The following is a 12,336-nucleotide window of genomic DNA, read 5'->3' as shown; positions in this document are numbered from 1 at the left end:
ATTAGTTAACAAAACCTTATTGTCTTACAGACTAATAAAGATGATTTAACAAAAAATGTAGTAGAAGTCTTAATCAGGAAGAAGAAAATATAACAAAATATTATAAATCAATTATTCATAGGCATAATTAAGAAGTTGAATGAAAGAGGGTTTAGAGGAACACAGTCAATCTCAAAAGCGTTCTAGATGATATTGAATTCTATCAGAGCTCTCTTGATGCATGTGCACTCCTTGCATACAGAGTTTTTACAATGCCAATATGGAGAAAATCCAAATAGCGAAGCGCTCTAGATGAGGCATACGACAGATTTGCTCCAAAGGGAGGGGCAACTCACAACACCTTGAATAAAATCGAAGTCGAAAGATAAAGACAAAAAATATCGCCAGGACTGCAGAGATTTCAAATTCATATACAGACATCTAGAATATTATACATATTATATAGCTCTCAGTCGGAACTCCTAGTCGCTCCTATGTTTCAAAAAAAAGGCGGCCCGTTGTCCCACGGTTGTAAAGGTTGACTGCGCTCCCCTTCTAAATTGCAGTGCCGAACAAATACAAAACTCAGTAAACAAAAATTCATAATAACTGCAAACCATAAAATTGAGGGGAGGAGAATTTCAAATTCTCACTCTCTCTTACACACTCGAAGAAAATGTTATCATTTCTCCTAGTCGCTCATTTAGTTCCATTTAGGAGCGATATATTATACATTAAGCTAAATACACACCAGGCAACCGTTGCAGCAACTCGGCCATGTTGAAGCAACCGTTGCCTCGTGTGTAGCTGTGTTGCCAAATGATTTTCGTGTTGCTGCAACCGTTGCCTGAAATATCAAATAAATTTGATTTTTGGGATAGGTTGCTGCAACCGTTGCTTCGTGTGTATCATTGTTTACTGCTTTTACTCGTTCAGTTCGTTGAACACAAGCAAAGAAGAAGGTTCGTGCGGAGTAAAATAAAGTGAAAAAGGAAAAAATGGCAATTGAAAATAATGAAAATTATGTTAATTTTATTAACGAATATAAAAATTTGAGAGAGCTGTGGGATATAAGTAGTGAAAAATATAAAAATAAAACTTTTAGAAAAAAAGCATACGAACAATTAAAAAATGAATACAATAAAATTGATAAAAATTTCAAGTCCGCAAAAGCGTTTCCGGTTGCAAGATACCTCAAAGTTATTGCCAGTCTAATTTCTGCTGATATTGCCTCTCTCATTATGGTATCTTGTTTCGTTATTTTGGCCTTTACGAAGTCCAACAATTTTCTAGACAGGGCTTCGTCCATCCTCATGTAATTTTTATAGTCCGCTGGCTCATTTTCCTTCAGTTCTTTCAGGAGCCTCTCGTTCGAAAATTCGATTTTTTTAAAAGCCAATTTTTGGACCAGATTTTTTTTCTTCCTCATTTTCGTACAAAAGTTCGTCAATTATAATAAGAGAAGTAATTTTACGCATTTCGTCGATCATTTAAAAAATTTAATTTTACGTATCTTCCGCTTGTACCTTTCCTGCACCACAGTTATACACAATACTGAGATTGAAGCAACGGTCGCAACGTGTTTTTAAACAAAGGCAACACGTTGCTGCAACCGTTGCTTCAACGGCTGCCTGGTGTGTATTTAGCTTTATGATTTAAGCCCTATGTTCCGAGTAGGAGCTATATATTATGCATTATGATGTTTTTCTTAAATACTTTTTTTATTTTCAATTGAGAATGTGATCTGCATGTATAATTTATGAAGGAATAAAAAAAATGCCGCCATGAAAACGAAGGGAACGTAGAGTAAGCCCAATGTTTGAATACGTTCAATTCGAGTTATTTAAATGACAGGCATGATAAGGTATCCAGTTAAAGGATGCAGATTCCGCTATAGAACGAACAACTAATGTGTAGCGCAATTTAAGAGTATAAGAACTTTTATAGGAAATCGCATCAAATCGGAAACATATGGAATAAAATTATTAAACCAAAAATAAATTTTTGCATATTTTCAAGTGCTAGCCTCCTTTAATTTCATGCGCATGCGATTCATTTTCTTCTACTATTTAAGAAAATTATATTAGGTCTGCTCATATAGCAAATAATTTGTTCCATTGTTAAAAATTATGAAGTTTTGGTGTTCATATATCCAAAAAACTTGCAAAGTAGGGGAAAATGAAAGAGCAAAATGGCATTCACTTTGGGGGGAAGTTGTCAATTTTTACTGTATAAATTTTTAACTTGTAAGAAATTGCAAGTGAGGAAAAAAGCTGAGTGCAAAGGAAAATAAATATATTTACGAGTTAAATAAATATTATATATGGATGTATGGAATAATATGAAAAGTAAGCTGGGGTAGCTGGTGTTAAGTATATGACATGTTGTTGTTGTAGGGGGGCCTCTTATTAGTGGCTTCAAAAAAAGGTGTTTTTTCTCAATTTTTTTTCGAGACGAAAAAAGCGACACACAGGAATAATCGTTTGCATTTATTTGAAGGCATGATTGAAGAGTAATAAACAATTTTTGACGTGATAACGTCTTATAATTCGATTTAGCCGGCTGCACGCACGAAAAAATGTGTCGTTACCTTGCTCATTAGTGTTACCTTGCTCATTTGTCGTTACCTTGAATGAACTGCATGCGAAAACGCGGAACGAACAAAGCAAACGAACGGCAACGTTCGACATCTTGCTCTCTCCTACTTAAGTGAGCGTATATATGTATGTATATGCGCATATGTACATATATAAATTTACGTATTTGTATTTGCATATGCCTTCTTATTGATTATTATTAATTTGATTTACTTGAAGAATTTAAAATAAAACCAAGTTTATTAATAATACCTGTTGTTTTAATGTTATTATTATTAGTTTTTTTATTATATATGAAGGAAAAAATGTATGGTAATATTTACCACATACCTTATAAGATATGTTGTATACTAATATATGTATATAAACATGCATATACATATACAATTTCGCGCAATTTTCAAAACGAGCAAATCTATATGTAAAGATGCATACAAATCACATGGACATATCAAATATACGAGTCTATTCCGTACGCAAGCAAATGTAAGCTAATGTGCTTGAACTGCAAGCGAGAGCGCGGAACGAACGACAAAGAGCACAATCGGTCCCCGCGTTCGGCAACGTTCGACATCTGGCTCTGTCCTACTTGAGTGAACATATATATGTATGTATATACGCATGTGTATATAAATTCACATATTTGTATTTGCATATGCCTTCTTCCTGTGTGCATGGTAATGAACCATTTCTCTGTTGAGAATAGGATGATGATAGGAAAAGTAGGAAATGAAAGGGAATGTTTCGAGTGTAAAGTGTCTTGAAAAAAGCAAATCGATGATGTTGCCTCTTAGTGTTGTTGACTTATTAACGCCTGATGCACAATCGAAAGTGAACATATCTTTCATGAATTTGATAAATGTTTCGTCATTTTTCACGTTTGTGTAAATGTAACTTGCCTATTCCATTGCAATTCCATTTACCTCCTCCTCTATATCCATACAAAATATCTATCAAACAAATAAAATTAAAATTTTGTTTTGAAAATCGCAACCATTCCATCAATATTTTCTTATGACGTTGTCACGTTAAACTATCGTCAGTAAACCGACTTTACAGACAACCTCTTTTTAACATAAATAAAAAAACGAAATGGCGGACATATAAGGGATCTCGCACAGCTTCTCGTTGCGCGCTAGTAAAACGGCGGTAAGATTGCGGTCTTAGCTTTCACCTGAAACACAAAAGAAAAATATTGTCTTATTCAGAAGGCTTTCCCGCATAAAAATATGAAAAAATGAACACACAATTAATTATTGAAAAAAGTGATTTTTTCGCTATTTTTTTTCAAACAAGGTGTCAAATAACATTAAAAAATGTTTTTTTTTTTTGTATTTTGTTAGTTAAATAGTTGCGCATTTTAATTATCTTTATATAGATTATCGGTTAGAAGCGATAACTTTCGTCGTTTTTTTTTAAGTATTTTCAAAACCATGGTTTTGAGAAAACGTGTTTCAAAGATTTCAGAAGGTAGACAGTATACTCACACGTGGGACGGTACACAGGCATGTAACTCTGAAATCACTTTAAATTCCGCTATAAAATTTTGAGTGCATTTTCTCCTATAATATATCTATCGATTGCAGTAAAAAAGAATCGATTTTTTGAAGCCGACTGATAAGAGGCGCCCCTAAATTGACAGTCCTTGGCCGGATATAAATCCGGGACGTTCCGGTTTCATAGAACCGACTGTCGTTGGAACGTAAGTCTATGTCATCTTCTAAATCGCTGATCTCATTAACAGTTTCATTGCCGTCGAAGACAGCCTCTGGGAAATTGTTTTTTTTTTTCTTTAAATACTTGTATTTTGTCCAGTTCACTGTTTATTAGTTGATTGAAAAAGAGAAATAGATAGAAACCTGTTTTGTCGTGCAACCAAAGCCTTTTTAAAACTATAATATGGGTAAAACAGTTGATATGGGCAAACTAGGCTAGACCTATCTGTTTTTGAATTATGGAGCTTTATTCGCTTAGACTTCCTTTCTAGGCAATACAAGCTCGTTGCCCATTTTGACCCACTTCAGCTTTTTATTCTTTAGAGTGGCATTTTCCTCTACTTTTGATCTCAAGTCTTCAACTTTAGAGACGGGCTGCTTTGTTGGCGCATCCAACCAAACATTTTTGGTTTCCGCACTTTCACAGCTACCACCTGTTGTGTGGTGGTGCTAAGCTCATTATTAGACATTTTATTTGATTTATTATTATTTTTTTTTTTTGCTTTATTATCATTTTTTTTGCTTTATTATTATTTATTTATTATTATTTTTATTTTTAGTTTCATACGAAGTAGTTCAAATTATTTTTTTTTTACTTTTTGTGATTTTTCTCGGCAACCATTTAATCAGTTGTTCATGTAACTCGCAAATTGTTATTCGTTTTGCGTTCAAGTACTTTTTTTAACATTTTTCTCTTTGAAAGCGAATTCTCGGAAATTAAGTTACTAGATAATTTTTACATGAGCAAACCTATTATTCCAATTACCCAAATGCTTTTCTCGATATTAATGATCATTTGTGTATAAAACTCGTACAGCATTCATGTCGGCCCTTGGCCACTGATCGTTGAAAAGTAAAGTCATGAAGCAGAAAACCCATGCACAATTCGATTTCACGCATTATAATGGTCACCTTTGTGAAGTGCAACATAATCTCAACAATTTTGCATATGTTTATATGTAAATAACTACTGCTAAAAGCAGGCCGAACCACGAACCAGGTCATAAAATGGTTTCATACTCAATTCCATTTCTATCGAACCCATAGCCACAATCGGCGCTCCACCCGTCTGTATGTATGTGCAGATGTGTGTGTATGTATGTATGTTAGCAACACCGCATAATGGCACCTACAATTTTATGGTTATTGTTAGTGGCGTTGTTGTTGTTATTGTCAATCTCGTTTTCTTGTCACTTATCGGTGATAGTCGTGCATTTTTTTGTCACACCCTTTTTCTTATATGCCGGACTGGGATACTGTCAATGCACTGTTTTGTGAATGTAAGTGCGAATGTGCGTATTTTGATTCCAGCTAGAAGTCCATTAGGACGTTGCCTACAGTGCATCTATGATAGATATGTCACCGGAATTGAAGAAAAAAAGTTGAATGCAGGAATTGGGTGCAAATATTCATTTAGTACGGTCGATCAAGGATCGAGGAGTCGTCATTTTTGCTCCCTGAAGACAAATAAAAAAAAACATTTCAAGTAGTATTACACCTGGTTTCTCAGAGAGGTAATATCAGGGCTTTTATCAGAGGTATTATTTTGCATTTTTGACATTTGACTGCTGTCACTTGAATCTCATTTTCACAGCCCGTTGCACTTGTTCACTATCGAACATTTAACCGATTGGTGTTATCATTGAGCGAAACATTGACTCGATCTTCGGTTTTGAGCCAGAACCCACATCCAAACCAGAAAAACTGTAAAACGTTTGGCCGAACCTTCCCACTGAACACTGATTTGGAAATATATTTCAACAGCTGGTTAAAAGTAGTACTCGTCCGGTTTACATACATACAAAGGCATACTTGGCTGGGTCGAAAAAAACTGGTAATTGTCCAGCATATGTTGAGAGGATTTCGGCTCTGTAAACATTTTTTTTTTGTACTTTGAAAAGTCGCCGAAGTAGTTCTTTTATTATAACTTGGTTTCGGTTGAAAGGATTTCGGCTCTGTAAAAAAAAATGTTTTTCTTTTAAAATAATCCAAAAAGTAGTTTTAAAAGGTTCAAAAAAAATGTTTTTGTGTATTGCCGAAATTCACTCTACATAAGCTCTAAATACAGGGGTGGATTTTCGTAACCTTAATTCGGTTGCGGTGGTCGTCTTCAGTGTAGACAGTTCTCATCCGAGGCTCTGTTTTCGTTTTCATTGGAGAGAATTTTTACGTGGCGGGTCCCAAGCCCAGCGCACAACCTGGTATTCTGGATTGCTTCGCTTTCTCACATTAGCTCGCTCTCGAACGGATGTTGGGAAACTACCCAGAGAATACTTGGATGAAGCCCCCAAAGTTGTGAGCTACTTGGACCGTATGCAGCAGAAGAATTGTCTTGGCCACTCCCAAGTGAATGGCGAGCAGACACGTTCCCGACTTGCGTGGACTTCTACATATTGAACCATCCTCCGGCTCTGATCCAGCGGCTTCGTTTGCTGGGCCATGTCCTCCGAATGGATACAAACGCTCCGACTTTGAAAGTATTCGATGCGGTACCAGCTGGTGGAAGCAGAGGAAGAGGAAGGTCTCCTCTGCGATGGAAAGATCAGGCGGAGAAGGACTTGACTTCTCTTGGTGTGTCCAACTGGCGTCGGTTAGCAAGAGAAAGAAACGACTGGCGCGCTTTGTTAAACTTGGTCGAAATCGCGTAAGCAGTTATCGCGCCAATCAAGAAGTAGAAGAAGGAGTTTTGTAACTTTTTTTTGTATGAGGCCGACCCGCTCTACTTAGCACACACTAACCACAAATGTCTAAAACCTACTTAGTCATGTTTACTTGAATGGCGATGTTATACGTATGTATATATCGCTATCGACCAAAACACTTATCAGAAACGCGATGAGGTTTCCAGAAACCTAGAACACGATCATGGCACAAAGTGTGGCAAATATATTTATACCAGGGTGGCTACTTAAGTTTTCAGGCATGAGGGAATATGCCTCCCGTGAAATTTTAAATGTCTAATGGTAGTCATTGTCAGAAAGTTTTGTCATACGAGGACTATTTGTGTTGCTTACAGACACTTGAAGCACCCATCTTGGTAAAAAAAATGGAAAAATATAAATCGTGAAGAATTTTTTCCAGTGCAACGATCAGGTCATATTACTACCCCCATGGGAGCAACGTAGGAAGGGCAATCTCTGCATGGTATATCCACCTTTTTTTTACTAGAAGTGTGGGGAAAATGAGGGAAAAAATCACAAAATACGAATTCTTTTTCACCAGTACAATGCGAGCTTTAACACATCGACTCAAACAAGTGAATTTTTAAGCCTTCTAAACATAGAATTGGAAGGTCATTCGCCATACAATCCAGATTTTGCACCCAGTGATTTCATTTTATTCTCACAGAGGTCTGCGTTCAGCGCCTGGGGAAGCGGTTGATGTGTTCAAACCACTATTTGTTGAGTTATGTAGGTTAATCGGAGTGCTTCGATTGTAAATATTTTTTTTGTTAATTTCCACACTTTAGTAGCAACTCCCGTTTTTACATGACGCAAAAAAATTTAACTAAACTTGAGTAACAACCCTCGTATAATTATTTGAAATCCATGCTTTGCTTGCATAAAAAAATTAACTAAACTTGTGTAGCAACCCTCGTATAATTATTTGAAATCCACGATTTGCATAAAAAAATAACTCAACTTAAGTAGCAACCCTCGTGTCATTACTTAAAGTGCATGCGTAAAAAAATTTAACTTAAGTAGCAACCATCGTATCACTGTTTAAATTCTATGACTTGCATAAAAAGTTTAACTAAATTTGAGCAGCAACCCTCGTATAATTATTTGAAGCCCATGCTTTGCATAAAAAAATAACTCAACTTAAGTAGCAACCCTTGCATAATTATTCAAAGTTCATGCATTGCATAAAAATATTAAACTAAAATTGAGTAGCTACTTTCGTATAATTATTCAAATTCCATGCTTTGCATAAAAAATTGTTAACTAAACTTGAGTAACAACCCTCGTATAATTATTTGAAGTTCATGCTTTGCTTGCATAAAAAGATTAACTAAACTTGAGTAGCAACCCTCGTATAATTATTTGAAATCCACGCTTTGCATAAAAAAAAATAACTCAACTTAAGTAGCAACCCTCGTTTATAAAAAATGTAACAACACTTGAGTAGCTACCCTCGCATCCCTGTTTATAGTAAATTCTATGCATTGCATAAAACTTAACTAAGCTGGAGAGCAACCCTCGTATTATTATTCAGACTCTATGGCTTGCGTAAAAATTGAACTAAACTTGAGTGGCAACCCTCGTATCATTACTTAAATTCTAAAAAAAAATATATTTTTTCATGTCTCATAACCTCGAACTTTTAAAAATCCTTTTAAAAATGAGAGACATTTCCATGGAGAAGCCACTAGTGTTGTTGTCTCTCCAGGTCATCAGGTTCGTCGCCAGTGAAAGACTTACACACAAATCCATGCACGTTATTTGCACTTCTTGCATACTCGCATGTTGTCTATAGGAAAATAAATCGCATCAATAGACTTTACTGTTTACCAGAGCACACAACATTCAGCCGAATATTTACATACATACATATATGCATATGTTTGTGTACCTATCCGTGCATTTTTAAGGTATAATAGATGGCGATGGTTAACGACAAAGTCGAGGCTTTCGACACACTGAAGAAAAGAAGATATCACCGCTGAAAACTTGTCGCCAAGGCATTGCTGAAACAAGACGACCACTTCTACATACCAGCAAAAGGTTCACGCAAAGGCTGCCGACCGCAGACGAGTTCTATGAATCTGTATATACTACATCCATACATACCACGAGAGTGTGTGTGCGTGCGTGTGTTTGCGCATAAAAGTGTAATAGGTGTATAACAGATGAGATTGTGCGATGTGCAGATAAGGAGATCACATATCTATATGTATGTGCATATGCGCATGCTGACGGACGCAGACAAATCAACACTTCTTACTGCATGCGGGATTTGTATGTAAGCGCATACATACATACTTACATTCTTATGAACTTTTATTTATAATTTTTCAACTGTCACATTTTTTGTTTATTTGCACTTTATTTGTTTGGATTACTAATCCAAGGATACGATTAAAAAAACGATAAACACTGAGTTTGTCAACAAACAAAAAAAAACGGTTCTATTGAAGTCACTGACATGTGGAAAGTTATTTGCATGTATGCACGTACATACATACTTATCTACATAGTTGGGTGAACAATTTCACGTTCCATGCCACAACTAACTTCTTATTTATTTGTATGCATATGTTAGACAATTGACAAAAAATATTGACCGGTCTTTCTTATCAAAGAGTAAATAATTGTAGAGTTTGGTTATCTGCGTGGTTGGCTCAAATTCCCAGTCTGTTAGATCCGTTGTAGTTGGTAATATATGTATATGATATATGTATGTATTTTTAACACTTCCCACTTTATTTCAACTTAAATGCCTGTGTATGTGTACATGTTTCTTTATTTATCCTATTTTTATTTTTTTCCATTTTATAGTGCTTAGATCACATATTTTTTTTTTTTGTTTTTTTTTTTTTTTGTAATTTAAAATTGAATACCTTAAATTTATCCAAAAATAATACTCTGTTGCTGCGCCCAATTAAAAGCGACTTAAAGAGTTCATTACTTAAACTGCTACTGTTTAGTTTGTTAGTGAGCCCCGGCACAGCCAATAAACATGCGATCGTTGAGGCTTTAAATTCGAATCCTCGTTTGTTGTTTTGGCCAAGTCTACCAATTGATTTTAGCTTGTAAATGTGTGTGTGTATGTTAAAAACTTAACCTTTTTGACTCTCTCTCTCTCTCTTTCTCTGACTCTCCTTTTGCTCGCTATGTATGTATGTAGGTGATAATTGTAAGCACGCTTACTTAATTATTGAGCCATTTTTCAAGATTAAAACTCGTTTTTATCAAAAAGTCAACTAACTACTCATAAATTTCGTTGAATATGTATTCGTGTATGTGTTCATGTGCCTATGCATATATATGTGTGTGTATGTATGCACGGATGGATCTTTCAAGAGAGGTGCCAGCTATTTTAAAATAAAGTAATGAGTGATCAACAAAGAAGGTGAGAATGCAGTAGGTTGGGCGGTACCAAGGCTAATAGATTTCAAGGTTTGCCCTTTAACTATGCTAAAAAAGAAAATTGTGAGGGGAACTTTTGGTGCTACGTCGCTTTGGGATGCGAAAAAGATGATAGATTTCCAGGTTTGCTCGTTAGGTATGGGAGGAACTTTGGCTACTACGTCACTTTGAGATTCGACAAGGATGATAGATTTCCAGGTTTGCTCGTTAGGTATGGTGGAAACAAAAATGTTGGGGGGAACTTTGGATTCCACGTCAGTTGGGATGTGTTTCACAAAATTTAGCTAGCATCACATCCAAGCTAAATTTTGTGAAACATATCCTAAGTGACATCAGCAGATTTTTAAAGGTGTAATTTTTCACCATGGGGATTCGGCAACCTAATTCTGCACGATGTTTCAAATGCATTCACGCAGTCGTTCAATCATTCGTTGTTCAGCAACGAAGTGTTATTGGTTGATTTTTTTCGTATATCACCCACACAATGTCAGTTTTTTTTTTTTGTAAACCCACCCCAAGTGACGTCAGTCCATCAGCTGATTCTGTCAAATTCGTTCAGTGCCGAATAACGATCTATTAAAGAGATCACCTTTAAAATCTTTTCATCAATGGGGCGGAACCGCTACTCGTCTCTTAGTGATATTTACAGAAACAACTTTTTTAAATTTATTTTCTCCTGATGCTTTCCATTTCAATTCAACCGGGCTATTCGGGTCATGTTGTTCGATTTCGATGTAACTCAAATATGTTGCTCTCTGGTCAAAATAATGAGACACGTATTTTTTTCGTTCGCCCGAAAAAAATTTTTTTTAAGAGTTATCGGCAATTTTGTTTTTCGGCTCAAAATCGATTTTTTTTAATTATATAAGAAAAATTTTTTTAAATGCCCATAACTTAGTCAAAAATGAACTGATTTTAGTAATTCTGGGTTCAAAATGATCGTCATTACTTACACGAGCGACTTCATGTAGAAACAATTGCAAAAAAGTAGTTGAAAATTTTTATTTCAATAGCAAAAGAGAAAAAAAATGAAATTTTTTCGAAATTCAATATTTTAAAAAGTGTATTTTTTTATAACTTTTTCCAAATCAAGAGGACACCACAAACTTCAATTAAGCTGAATGCTCAGTAGCTAAAATGAGTTGTTTTTGAGTAATGAATTTTTGAGTAAAAAACCTGTTTCGCACTTTTTGTTTTTTGCTAAATAAAAAATTTTCAACTACTTTTTTGCAATTGTTTCTACATGAAGTCGCTCCTTGAATGATCTACTTTTTTTACAAAGTGATTTTTGTCGTCAATCAATTCTTCTGATCATAGAAATTGAAATACGAGGAAATAAAATTTTAACGTCAAAATGAAATGTTCCCACTAGAAGCAGAGCAATGCCCCAGCAATAGCATTCTCAAATTTTATATTAAATATGTTGTCAATAATAAGAAACGTGGAAGTATGTCGCTAAAAGAGTGGAAAATTAGTGAGAAATGCGAAACAAGTAGCATATTTTAAGGCACTTAGTCTATACATAAAATGAAGTTAAGAAAGTTACTTTTTTTTTTTTTGAAGAGAGAAGAGCTTAATATCATATATTGTAATATTCGTCTCACCTTTAAATATACAGCAAGTAAGGCCTATCGTCTGCTTTTAACGAATTCAATTAGTGAGATTTTGCCCAAATTGCTCAGATTCTGAAGCGCATTCGTCGATGCGAGCTTCATTTGTACAACTTCTTAATGGACTTTACCTCTTTTTTATCAATACAGCTGACGATGTAGAGATAAGGTTTTTGTACGCAAACCGCTACTTTGTTCTTGGCCAATTTGACAGTTGAGTGACGCCAGTACAGAAAATAAACAAACCTCTGTGGACAACTGGCGCAATTTTGAATTCTATCATCCTTAAATATAGCTCATATGCCACGCACGGCTTAGATGTGGACAATAGTCCAGCGTCCCGTAG

General features: G+C 35.3%; 2 protein-coding genes across 3 annotated transcripts in view; one reads left to right on the top strand and one right to left on the bottom strand.

Moving 5' to 3' along the window:
- LOC129239026 (innexin inx3) overlaps positions 1-9,945 on the bottom strand; it is a 37,418-nt gene extending 27,473 nt beyond the window's left edge. The window contains exon 1 of the mRNA XM_054874304.1: positions 9,852-9,945. The gene's annotated coding sequence lies outside the window, so the exon portion shown is untranslated. The remainder of the gene's footprint in view (positions 1-9,851) is intronic.
- The window catches only part of LOC129239011 (dedicator of cytokinesis protein 3), a 166,696-nt gene that overhangs the window by 121,588 nt on the left and 32,772 nt on the right, over positions 1-12,336 (top strand). The window lies entirely within an intron of this gene.

This window comes from Anastrepha obliqua, chromosome 1 (assembly GCF_027943255.1).
Source record: "Anastrepha obliqua isolate idAnaObli1 chromosome 1, idAnaObli1_1.0, whole genome shotgun sequence".
In the NCBI taxonomy this organism is placed as follows: Eukaryota; Metazoa; Arthropoda; class Insecta; order Diptera; family Tephritidae; genus Anastrepha; species Anastrepha obliqua.
Note: the sequence above shows the minus strand (reverse complement) of the source record. Positions and strands in the feature narration are given on the sequence as shown.